General features: G+C 39.4%; 1 long non-coding RNA gene across 1 annotated transcript; it reads left to right on the forward strand.

The window, feature by feature from the left end:
• The first annotated feature begins 455 nt into the window (after positions 1-455).
• On the forward strand, positions 456-1,463 carry LOC104092706 (uncharacterized). The gene is made up of 2 exons (XR_004506117.2): positions 456-796; positions 1,168-1,463. It is a non-coding gene; the product is annotated as an uncharacterized lncRNA (long non-coding RNA).
• Positions 1,464-13,448: the final 11,985 nt, after the last annotated feature.

Here is a 13,448-nt window from a genome sequence, read left to right on the forward strand (position 1 = left end):
CCTTTGATTTTGTTACGAAAGAAAGTCCCACCACCAATAGGAGTTGGTCCAAACGCCTATCCACACGAAATATATAATGGATGGAGAATTATTATTACTAAATACTAACATGCTAAAAAACGGGGTATAATAATAGTAGAAAAAGACAACGCTTAATCCATATGCTCAAACCATAGGAAACAAGACACGCTTAGCATCTATATATATATATATATATATATATATATATATATATATATATATATATATATATAATGAGGGAATAGACAAAATGATTTGACACCTCTTTTTGGCCAAAAAAAATCTATTTATCTTTTTTCTTTTTCTTTTTTTTTTTCCTTTTTCCTCATTCTTTGCTTCTTTTTCCCTTTCCTTAATTGTTTGTCTATTATTTTTATGTGGAGGTATTGAAGAGTTGTGACAACATTGAAGAGTTATAATTGTGGGGTAAGGAAGAGTCACACCGTTTATTCATAAAACTAATATACCGTTACATGTTCAACATTTATGTTTACAATAACTGTCATGTATCTTTCCTATTCATAACCCCCAATGCTTAATGTATAAATTTATGACACATTATTGTGTTTTCTCAGATTCATTTCATTATTTGATTGATCAGATTGTATGTCATCTTCATAAAGTTATAATCCGTCTTGGAAACATGGATAGCTGAGCAGGATCTTGTGTTGGCATTGTGCAATGCAGGAACGCAAGAGAAGTTATGCATATAGAGTTTATGCAGGATAATTATGTCTTCCTGATACTTTCTACCAAAACGCAATGACTATTACTGGTATCATTAAGCCAATCTTTTAATTTGCTTTTCTTTTCTTTTTATCTAGGCTATCTGTAAGTAATATTTGCATCATAAAAATTTTCTTTTATAAATTGTCTGAGAAAATTGTTAACTGTTTATCTTTCTTTTGTCTATTGAGTTCTGATATGGAGGAAACATCAAATGGATTACCATGCCTGCATGTGTTTTCAGCAATACCTTTTTGGTCATTGAGTTATATTATTCTTGTACTACCTTTTTGACGAATAACATGAAGTTACTAGAGAAACTTGGAAAATATTTTCATCACAACTTTTTTTTAAAAAAATTATCTCAGATAATAATCTCTGTGATTGTTAATAGCTTATCCTTTTCTTCTTCTTTTGTAGAATTAAGGTATTGATTTCTGATACGGAGGAAACATCAAATGGACATGCCTGCATTTTCCTCAATGCCGTTGAGTTGTAGTATTATTTACATTATCAATAATTGCTCTTCCACTTTTCAATATTTGTTTTAGTAAAAACAGAAAAAATGTACTCTTTTTCAAGTCGTTGGACTCAGTTTATTTTTTTTCTCTCCATTACTATAGCTTCTGGTTTTTAATTGTGGTTACTTGAATTATAAGGGATGCTGACATGAGCTCGTGGATAGAAAAATATATAAAATGACGCACTTGCATCTATTTATTTCACTATTATTAAATCTGATGATAACCACTAGGGTTAGGAGAATTACTTTTGTTGCTTTGCAGTTTTATAAATTTGTGACTTTATCATTAAAGAAAAATAGAAAACCACAATGTGATTTTATTGTCTTAGTAAAATCGAATTTGTGAATTTGGAATATTTGGGTTGATTTTGTATATGTTTGAGAAGAAATAGACCTTAATTTTGTCTAACTTAGGGTTTCAAATTTAGTGTCAATGAGAATGAGTCAATTGTGTCATTATCTTATTAATTTAATTGGGTAGTTTATACTTTTAATATTGGTTCACACAAACTATAGTTCCTGATACTAGAATTAGAAGAACAAGAATGAAAGAGGACAAGATATATAGAGGAGGTGCAATTTCACTTCAATTTTCAAAGATTGCAAAGATATTAGGATTCCTGTTAGGACAAATATATGAAAGTTAAGACGAAATAATGTACCTTGAATACAAAATCATTTACTAGGTCTCCTTTATTTATCAAAAGTATATAAGCCAAAGCAGTCTGTGATGCTTCTTTTTTAGGTTTGAATGTATTAGAAGATTAGTATTCCTTAAGAATCAATACCGTGTTGACAGTTACATATACTATATAGTATATACATATATATATATATATAGAGAGAGAGTGTGGGGCATGGAGGGATAGAAGAAAAAAGAGGATAATTACTATTCCGCTAATTTGTTCTCTCTCTTCATCAAAATTCTTTTTTCTTCTTCTGAAAGAAAATTTAATAATGAAAAAATATACTTTATCGAAGTTAACCAAGTTTCTTTTGGAAGTAATTTTCATATTATGTGTTATAATATATATTCTATATAATAACACCTTGCTATAACAACCAAAAAAATTTGGAACAAATTATAGAGAGGTTTGACTGTGTAATAAAAATATTATATTTGATAATTTCATACACATTTAAAAATACTTTTTTATATGCAAACACATGAAATATATTTTCTATTCCACTTAAATTTACAGAACTGTTATAAAAAAATTCACTGACGTCTTTTATAACCGCGCAAAGCGTGAACAAATTTACTAGTTATATAGTATTTCCCTAATAAATTAACCTTTAGTTAATACTATAATCTCTTTTGGTCCAAAATAGAAAAGAAAATTACTCCCTCGGTTCTATTTTATATAACAATAAATATTGCCTTATCAGTTTATTTAAAAATAATAATAAAATATCTTTATATCTAAAAGTGAATTAACTTTAAATTTCTTATTAATAAAATTCTTTTATAGTTATACATGTCATAACATATTTAAAGATCATAATTTTTTTTAAAATTTTTTTTTTCCTTAAAAATCATTAAATAAAATAACGTCACGTTAACTAAAAACAGAAGAAAATTTTAGTTAGGAATTAGGCAAACTTCCCAGTTAAATCCACAAGAAAATTATAAATATCATGTTAGCAATAATAGAAATCGAGTAACACGTGTTGACAGGAGAGGAGAGTGTTACTTGCGAAACAATTCAACGAATTATAAATTAGGAAACAATAGGGGAAACTACTTTTCTCCTTAATCCACTTGATTCCATATGTTTAAGGTTTCCAAATTTTAACCTCCTCCCCCTTATAAATAGACCTCCTTCTCCAGTTTCTTTTCTTCTTAAACAAGTTTTAGCAAAGCAATAAGTACTTTAATTTCTCGTGCTATTTGTTTTTTCTGAATTAGAAGAAAAAATTACAGCAAACATGATGATGTCAATATTCAGTTCTTTTGATGCTCTCTCTGCTGAGATGTTTGGCCAAAAGGTGAACCGCTCTTGGGCACCGGCCAGTACTGAGAAGAAAGAACAAGAACAAGGGCTTTTGCCTCTTGTATCCGATCGCAAGAACGAGGCTTCTCCGCCGTCAACTTCTTCAACCGGTGGACTGAAGAAGGGCGAAGAGGCGACGGCGCGGTCATCTTCGCGACCACAGCAGCAAAAGAGGCCGAGGTTTGCACTGGAATTGGACGGCGTCCACTGTTTCGAAACCATCCTTCCCTATTGATATTCTTACAATAATTCCAAAATTGAAATTCTTTTTTTTTTTGGGTTAAAATTTAAATTCTTTATTCTTGTCTGGTTGTAATTAACCATGGGCATGTAACCGTAAACTCCGTTGATACAATTTATTAAATCTGATATTCTATTATTTTGATTTACTTGTTGGAACTACTTTATTTCATAATTTTTTTAACCCTTTTTTTAAAATATATTTTCCCCCGATCAAATACAGTTAAAGAACCGCTTCAACGACTAATGTATTCAGAACTAGTATTGAAATAGAAAAAGGTAAGGAAGACTGCTACAAAAGTGTAAGAAATTTTAGTGCAATTCCAACTAATTAACCATGGAAGCTAATTTTGACATAAATGGAGTCCGGGGTAATGATTTGGTGAAAGCTGGCACTTCCTTTTACAGCTTGTTTGGATGGTTGTTACTGTATAAGAACTTCATTTTATGTGTTTGACCCGGTCAATGGCAATAAAGCCTTTGAAGGCTGTGACGTGTCAACCTGACCCCAAAAGATCGATGTCAGGTGAGGAAGATAGGTCGTTGTCGAGGTCGAGATGGTTTAACAAAAGATAAGGACGAGCATTCGCCTTCGGTACGAAGTGATGACCAGTTTTAGTATTTAGATTCCCTAAAGAATTATCTACGGGATATTCATTTTTGTTGTTATCTAGGGTTTTGTGGCACATGTGCTCTTACAAATAGAAAGAGTTGTAGGCTAGAGGGGGATCAGACCTTTTGTAAAGAATATCATCAACATTCTCTGTGCAAGATTCTCGCTTTATTGAATAGAAACAAAGCTTGACTTTACACTTCTTTTCTTTTACCCATCTCTCCCGATCCAAGAAGAATTGGAATACACATTTGCTTGTCATCATCCATCATTGTGAGAGAGCATACCTAAAGACTTCATCCTTATCGGGTGATCTTTGTCTTATTGACTATCTAAAAGCTATTTATTATCATTTATTACTACCTTTTACATTTATTAGTTTTTATTGCTCCAAGATCGTCTTAATTAATATTATACGGTACCCTGAAAGTGTTGGATTTGTCATTGAATATTGATATTGACTATGATTAACCCTATTTTTCTATAAATCTAATTGTATAAAAATCAAGATCTAATTTTTAGGTCATACAGTTTGGCGCCGTCTCTGAGAATTTCTTAGTCAAACTATCAGTTTTCATTCAGATCTACAACTTTTGTAACTTATTAACCTAATATACGACAAAGCTGTTTTTTTTTTTCTTTGCATGAATTCCATGGTAAGTAACCAGGGAAAAGTCGACCAAGGAAAAGGAACAAGAGCGGTAGACAACATCCTGCTCAATCTAATGAGTGCCATCGACGAAGAGTACAAAACTCAGGATGAAGAAACAACTCATACGACATCCCCCAAGCGAGGGAAGTCACCGACACCCTTCTGTAGCATGACCAAACCAAACAGCAAAGAGGCTTCCGCATCAGCGGAAGAAGGAGAACCACCTGCCATTAAAAAGCTCCCGAAAGCCTGGCTAACGGATACCTTGGCTAGCGTGATGAACAAACAGATCACGTGCACGACCATGGAAACCCCAAGGGTCCTTGCGGCCCAACACAAGAGTGGGCAGGATGATCAATTAAATCTCCCAGCTTCAGGTAATACCCATATAACTACTAACAGTGCAGGTGACAGTGCTCTCGCCGCCATGTTAAAACGAATGGAGGAAATGGAGAACGAGAACAAGGCACTCAAGGAACATATGAAAGAGCATCAAGAACGGGTAGACAAAATAATAGGAGCCCACAAAATGATACCAAAAAGAGACGCCGGTAGGTTCGTGGAATAGCCGTATAGGGAGGAGGTAGCTCTTCATGCCATACCAAAAACTTTCAAGATGCCCACATACCTTACTGATCCAAAGGACCATATGACCCATTACATCACTGCAGTAAAAGGCAACGACCTTACTAAAGAACATGTGTCCTCCACCTTGTTAAAAAACATTGGCGAAACCCTCACAAGGGGGGCGTTAACGTGGTATTCGCAGTTGTCGGCCCACTCCATAGAAACATTCGAGGAAATGGCGGATGAGTTCGTAACGGCGCATACAAGGGCCAAGAAAGCCGAAACCAGGGTAAATAAACGACATCTTCGCCATTAGACTATCCCTAGGGGAAGGAGTGAGGGACTTCTTGGCTCGGTTCAATAGGGTGAGGATGACCTTACCGAATATCTCTAAAGGAATGGCCATAGCAGCCTTCCAGAATGGGCTAAACAGAGAAGGGTCGGGGGCGACCTGGAAGCTGCTAAGCCGATTGATGAAATATCACCGGCCACCTGGGACGAGATCCATAATGCCTATTGTGCTGAGGTCAGAGCAGTCGAATAAGACCTCAATGGGCCAACCTGACGGCTCATCGCAATACGAACCCAAGAGGGAACGTAGGGACAACACAAGGAGAGACCCTCGGATGCCGCGATCGGGCAGAGATCGACATCAACCTTATGTCAGACCACCATCCCCAGCTTCCGCTACGAAGATAGCCCCTCTAGGACAAGATCAGACATCCACAGAAACGACCGAGGTATGGTCCCCTTACTATTCGCTCATAATTTTTGTGTGTCACCAACAGATGTGGTCTACGCACTCGAGAAGCTCGGACCGAAGGTGAAGTGGCCACTAAAGATGAGGTCTGACCCAAGCATAAGGAAGTTGGACGCCTTCTGTGTGTTCCCCCAAGACCGAGGACACAAGATGGAAAACTGCCACGCTCTAAGGTTAGAAGTGGCGACCCTGCTGCAACAAGTACACCTCAAAAGAGTTGCTCAATGACAAAGGCAGGAACACCTTAGCAAAGGGACGAGAACGCCCAGGTCCGCCAAAGCCGTCGTCTCCCGCTCGTACTATCAACATGATTATTGGAGGCAGTGCCGACACCTCCATCAATGGCATCAAGTTTACCTCCACTCACAACTTCAAGAGTTCGATCACCCATGAACGGTATGACGACCTCGAAGAGAGTATCATCTTCGATGCGTCAGATACCGATGGTTTGACTTTCCCTCACAATGATGCAATTGTCATTATTTTACGCATTCTTGATACTGATGTTAGGAGGATTATGGTGGACAACGGAAGTGGAGCGTGCATTATTCATCCTCGAGTCCTCGTACAGATGCAACTCGAAGATAAGATAGTGTCGCGCTGCTTTAAACTAACCGGTTTTAACAATGCAGTTGAATGGACTTCGGGCGAGATCACACTCCCCGTCCTCACCAGCGGGGTGATGCTAGAGACCACATTCCACATCATGGTCTAGGATACGACATACAATGCCATCGTAGGTAGACCATGGATACACCCCATGAAGGCAGTCCCCTCCAGCCTGTACCAAGTGATCAAGTTCCCAACCCCTTGGGGAATATTCCGCATACGAGGGGAACAATGCACATCCAAGGAATGCTATCTGATCGCCCTGGACAACACGACTACAAAACAAAAGAAAGAAAAAGAAAAGGAATCATAATAATCAGAATAGTCGAGTCCCTACAGGTCAAAGCCAAGGACACCATTATGGATCCAGAAATGGTCGAAGCTGCAGGATCGACCATAGAGGACCTCGATCCCATCCAGCTAGATCAAAGCGACCCCAGCAAAAAGTCCTACATAGGCTGCAAACTCAAAGGCCTAGGTAAGTTTAGTCAATTCTTAATAGCTAACGTAGATTTGTTTGCTTTTAGCCATAAAGATATGTCAGGCATCCCCAAAGATATAGCCACGTACAAATTAAATGTCGACCACTACTACCCTTCAGTAAGGCAGGTTCAATGAATGTTCAACCCTGCCATCAACGAGGTCGTCTATAAGGAAGTCGAGAAATTATTGGCCAATGGCTCTATTAGGGAGTCGAAGTACCCCAAGTGTATTGCTAAAGTGGTAATGGTAAAAAAGAAGAACGGGAAGTGGAGAATGTGCGTGGACTTCACCGATCTAAACAAAGCCTGTCCGAAGGATTTGTTCCCACTGCCACACATTGATCAACTTATCGACGCCACAACAGAACATGAGTTGCTGAGCTTCCTGGACACTTACTCGGGCGACAACCAGATACTTGTGGAAGAGGATGACCAGGATAAAACTACATTAATCACTCATAGTGGAAGTACCGCTACAGGGTCATGCCATTCGGGTTAAAGAATGCGAGGGCTACCTATCAAAGGCTGGTCACGAAGATGTTCAAAAACCAGTTCGACAAGACCATGGAAGTATACATCGACGTCATGTTAGTCAAATCCTTGAGGGCCGAGGATCACATCAACCATCTGAAGGAAGCATTCGAAATATTGAGGAAATACGAGATGAAACTGAACCTCGAGAAATGTACATTTGGCTTAACTTTGGGTAAAGTTTTAGGTTTCCTAGTATCACATCACGGAATCTAGGTCAACCCAGATCAGATTAAGGCTATTGATGAGATATCAGAAAGAAACAAGTCCAAAGACTGACGGATCGAATCGCTGCCCTATCTAGATTTATCTCGAGGTCGTCTGACAGGTGCCACAGATTCTTCAACGTACTCAAAAAGGACAATGGCCTTGAATGGAAACCAAAATGTAAACAAGCACTGAAAGAACTCAAGGAATACCTGTCATTGCCGCTCCTGCTCTCAAAGCCTGAGCTCGGAGAACATCTTCTTGTCTACCTTGCCGTTTTAGAAGTAGCGGTAAGTGCAGTCCTTGTTCGGGAAGACAAGGATACACAATCTATAATTTATTATATTAGTAAAACACTTATCAATGCTGAGACGAGATACCCTTACCTCGAGAAATTGGCCCTGGCCCTTGTCGTAGGTTTAAGAAAGCTCAGGTCGTACTCCCAATGCCACCCAATCTCGGTCATTACCATGTTTCCTTTGAGGAACATACTGCACAAACCCGAACTGTCGGGGAGGCTGACCAAATAGGCAATAAAGCAAAGTGAACACGACATCACTTACCAGCCTCACACTGCCATAAAATCACAAGTGCTCGCTGACTTTGTCACGGACTTTAGCGCCAAGGTAGTGCCCGATGCTGAAAAGGAAGCCACGCGGGCTTCAGGCATAACACAAGACCTCTAGGTCCTGTACACCGACGGTGCATCTAATGCATGCGGGTCGGTACTAGGACTCCTGCTCCAAGTCCCCACCGGCGAAATAATCCGCCAATCTATAAGGTGCCCAGATATGACTAACAATGAGGCCGAGTATGAGGCAATAATTGCAGTGCTGATGCTAGCAATCGAATATGGGGCGAGGCGCCTAAAACTATGCTGCGACTCCTAGCTCGTAGTTAACCAAGTCATTGGGACTTTCCAGATCAAAGATCAGAGCTTATAGAAATACTAGACCGAGATCTGCAAATTGTTACCTAAATTTGATGAATGTCAGCTTGACCAGATTCCTTGAACTCAAAATGTCGAGGCAGACGGCCTCATATAATTGCCCACCGCAACCAAAAGCATAACTCCTAGAGTAAAAAATGTGGTGCATCTCCTCAGCTCATCCTTAGATCACATCGAGGTAAAATCTATAAACTTAACCTTGGTCTGGCATAATTGTATTATAAATCACTTGCAGGATGGTGTTCTCCCAAATGATAAAAAGGAAGCCAGAAAGTTGAGAATGCAAGTGGCGAGGTACAACCTCCTCAATAACTAATTGTATAAAACGACGTACGGTGGTCCCTTAGCAAGTGTTTGGGCCCAAATCAGACTCAATGCGTTCTCTAGGAAGACCATGAAGGCCATTGTGACAGTCATTCTGGTAACGAGCACTTGTCAGATGCCTCATACGGGTGGGATACTATTGGCCTACCATGATGAAAGACACCCTGGAATTCATAAAGAAGTGCGAACAGTGCCATAAGTATGCCCCAATAATCCACCAAGCAGGCGAACACCTCCATTTTGTCACCTCGCCATGACCATTAATCAAATAGGGATAGCCATCATGGGACCACTCTCGCTGGGATGAGGTAACGTTAAATTCCTTTTAGTTTTGACTGACTACTTCTCTAAATAGGTGGAAGCAGGCACATTCGCCCAAATTCGTGAGCATGAAGTAATTAACTTTATATGAAAGAACATTATCTGCCGGTTCACCCTGCCCAAAGAAATAAGCTGCGACAACAGACCCCAGTTCACACGGAGAAAATCCACCGAGTTTTTTGAAAAGTGGAATATCAAAAGAATACTCTCAATACCGCATCATCCAGCTGGCAACCGGCAAACAGAATCCTCCAACAAGTCAATTTTGAACGTCCTGAAGAAGAGACTCAAAGATGGTAAGAGACTGTGGCCGGAGACACTACCAAGAGTGTTGTGGGCACATAGGACAACCCAAAAAACAAGCATAGGAGAGACACCTCATTCCTTAGTCTATGAGTCAGAAATAGTTATACCGGTCGAAGTAGGAGAACCCAACCTAAGGTACACCAATGAGAGCGGCAATGACAATGGCGAGAATAGAATACAGGATCTCGACGAAGTCGAAGAACGGAGAGACATGACATATGTAAGAATGGTCGCGTAGAAATAACACGCAGAACGCTACTACAACAGAAAGTACAAGGTACGGTTACTCAAGGTCGGGGACTACGTGCTCAAAGCTAAGACCCAATCGAGAAGAGATCCCCAAGAAGGCAAAATAGGAGCCAATTGGGACGGATCATCCAAAATCGTAGGCAAAGAGGACAAGGGATATTTCCAACTGGAAACATTAGAAGGAAAGCTACTACCGAACAATTGGAATATCAGCCACCTCAAGTACTTCAACTTTTGAAACACAAGGAATGACCCGTAATTTATACTCTTTTTCCTTCACTTGAGTTTTGCCCACTGGGTTTTCTCAAGGAGGTTTTTAACGAGGCAACATGAGGGACATTTCGAGGTGGAGTATATGAGAATACCCATATTTCATTGCCTGACTCCTCGAGAATCTCCGAGTCGAACAATGAAGGGACTAGATATACTGGGAATGGGACTGGAATGCCAGCCAACACCCAAAACTTGTAATTTTCTCCAAAATGCCTTAGGGCAAAAAGATGTAATTGATGCAATGCTGTCGAAATGAATGAGATACATGTTTACTGAAACTTCTCTCCTAAGTCTCTCAACTAAGAGGTATGTTCGACTAGCTCGAACAAAACTCCTCGGCCCCTGGCCATATCTCAAGTAAGAGGTATGTTCGACTAGCTCGAACAAAACACCTCAGCCCCTGGCCACGCCTCATCTAAGAGGTATGTTCGACTAGCTCGAACAAAACTCCTCGGCCCCTGCCCACGCCTCAACTAAAATGTATGTTCGACCAGCTTGAACAAGACCCTTCGACCCTTGGCCGCACCTTAACTAAAAGGTATGCTCGACTAGCTCGAACAAAACTCCTCGGCCCCTGGCCAAATTTTAACTAAAAGTTATGTTCAATCAGCTCGAACAAAACCCTTCAGCCTCTGGCCGCCTACGTTACAATCCAAACCCCCGTATTGAATTGATGGAAAAATGATGAAATCCTGTGTCTTGTATCCTCTAATGCTCTCCCAAAGCTTCCAAAGTCAAAAGTCCTTCAAAAACATTTTTTTGGTGTATTTATAGCATGTAGGAGTGGTACCGGGGCGAAACTACCCTTTCCAAGCTGAAACAAGAAAATACTCTGAGAAAATTATACAGGCGCGCCACGCCATGCGCCGCCCCATGCGGGGTGCTAGTGGGAAAGTTCAGAGAGTAGATTCTAACAGGGCAACAACAATTTACACTGTCGCGCCGCCCCATGCGGGGCAGTGTTAGTTTTCTTAAGTTATTCGTTTTCTTCTATTTTTGATATCCAGACTTGGCTCTTGACCCCCGAATGCGATCTCGATTTAATTCCTTGGGCTTTTACTCAGACTTCAAAGCTCCAACTTGTTCGATTTAGCTCCAGATTATCCTTTTAACTTGGAATCACTTCCTGCAAGGCATAAAATACATAATAAGCGTAAATCACCATTATTTAAGCTCAACCACAAGTAAAATACAGTGATTAGAGTGCAAACTATGACTAAAATACGGGTTTCTAGCCTACCGTCAATACCCACACTTAAACCATTGCTCGTCCTCGAGCAATCAAATTACACTTCACATGGAGACGACCTTCTTATCAGACAACTTCCCTAACTCATCATGCCAAAAATATTTAAAGCAGACTAAGCACCCTATCATAATATCCTAGCCTCAAGACTCGACTCAAAAGCACCACATATTTTTCAAAAACCCACTCACTTACTCTAACACAGAGGCCAAAGACATTAACTTTCCTTCGCAAATCATGTGCCCTCTCAGAAATAAAATTCATATGCCACAGAAGACGGACCATAGGCTTGCCCGTAGTGTAAAACTCTACTAATTCGAGCACATTCAGTCAAAGATCAAGTAGGACTTAATTTGGTTGTAATGTAGGCTGCAGGACGGGTATGATACATTTGGATATAGTGAATACACCTCCCTAAACACTTTAATACATACAATTTCACAATTTAAACCTCACACTTGTGTTGAACCAAACCCCAACCTTCACATCATACTTTACATCATATTAACACCAAGCTCCTAATTTCTTTAAGCACAGACAACACAAGATTTACCACTAGCCAGGAATAAGTTTCTTTATAATATATACAAACACCAACATTTTTTTCTTTCTCTTTTTTTTTTCAATTCCCTACAAGTGGCTCTCACCTTTTTTTTTTTCAAACAGTGCACCTTTCTACTTTATCAATAGTTCCACTCAAAAACCCGACCATACCTCAACTCAGCTTTTACAAGCTCATAACAAATTCAAGTGTTCAAGAGAGGTAAAAGATTCAAACAGATAATCAATTCAAAACAAAGTGGATCAGGCTTGCAGTGTGGTTGCCAAAGAAATAAGATTACAGGCCCAAATGGGCTAACTAGGATACACAACAATTAGGCGGGTCATAAACATATAATTGGCTTAAGAAAGAAATGCTTATATTACTTCCTAGACTGAACAAGACTGCTATCTCGCTTTGCAAATACATGGGGCAAGTTCTAGATATCAGCTGACATGTATAGAATATCAGCAAAATCTCTCACACACGTTGGCACACAACTCACTTAGGACCAGATCTATCTTGGCTCTCTAGTTAAAATATTTAAGAAAAGTCAAAATCAACCAATTTAAGGCACTTATCTATGAGTCAAGAACTGATCCTAGGCGTCACAACTAAGGCACTTACTACTCTCAAGGCACAACAAAGTCAAGAGCAATTATATCCATGTAACACCATAGCACAAGACTTCCTTATTCCTAACAAAGGAAAAACTATCTACACCCGGTTCAAGCAAAACCCTTAGAAAAGAATCGCGGAACAAAGAAAAACCAAGGGGGACTTGTTACACTACCTAAAAAAACAAAATATTGTTTTTTCGACTTTGATCCCTCAAGAAGACAATCAAGGAAATCCATCATCGGAAAAAGTCAAAAAAAAAATTCAATCAAAAGAAATGAAAACAAACATACATGTACATATTTACATCCCCACCCCCACACTTTAAATTGTGGCATGTCCCCATGACACACAAATAAAAAGCAAGAGGTAAAGGAAACTCCCCGACCCAATGCACACATCCATGCTGAGAGCTTCTTTTCGCCTTTCTTTGGGTACACCCCACACTTATCCATTTTATTCTCTCCAAGTTTCTCCTTTAGGGCCCTCTTGCTCCTTCCATATTTAAGATCACCCTTTCCTTACCTACTCTAAGCATTAGCTGCTTTTCCTGAATGTCCATAATTGCTCGCCAGTAGCCAATAAGAGTCTTCGTAGAATCAGAGGGACCTCCCTATTCTCCTCCATGTTCACCACAATGAAGTCCACAAGGAACACAAATTTTTTCACCCAAACTAGCAAACCTTTCATTATTCC

The sequence above is a fragment of the Nicotiana tomentosiformis genome, chromosome 3 (assembly GCF_000390325.3).
Source record: "Nicotiana tomentosiformis chromosome 3, ASM39032v3, whole genome shotgun sequence".
In the NCBI taxonomy this organism is placed as follows: Eukaryota; Viridiplantae; Streptophyta; class Magnoliopsida; order Solanales; family Solanaceae; genus Nicotiana; species Nicotiana tomentosiformis.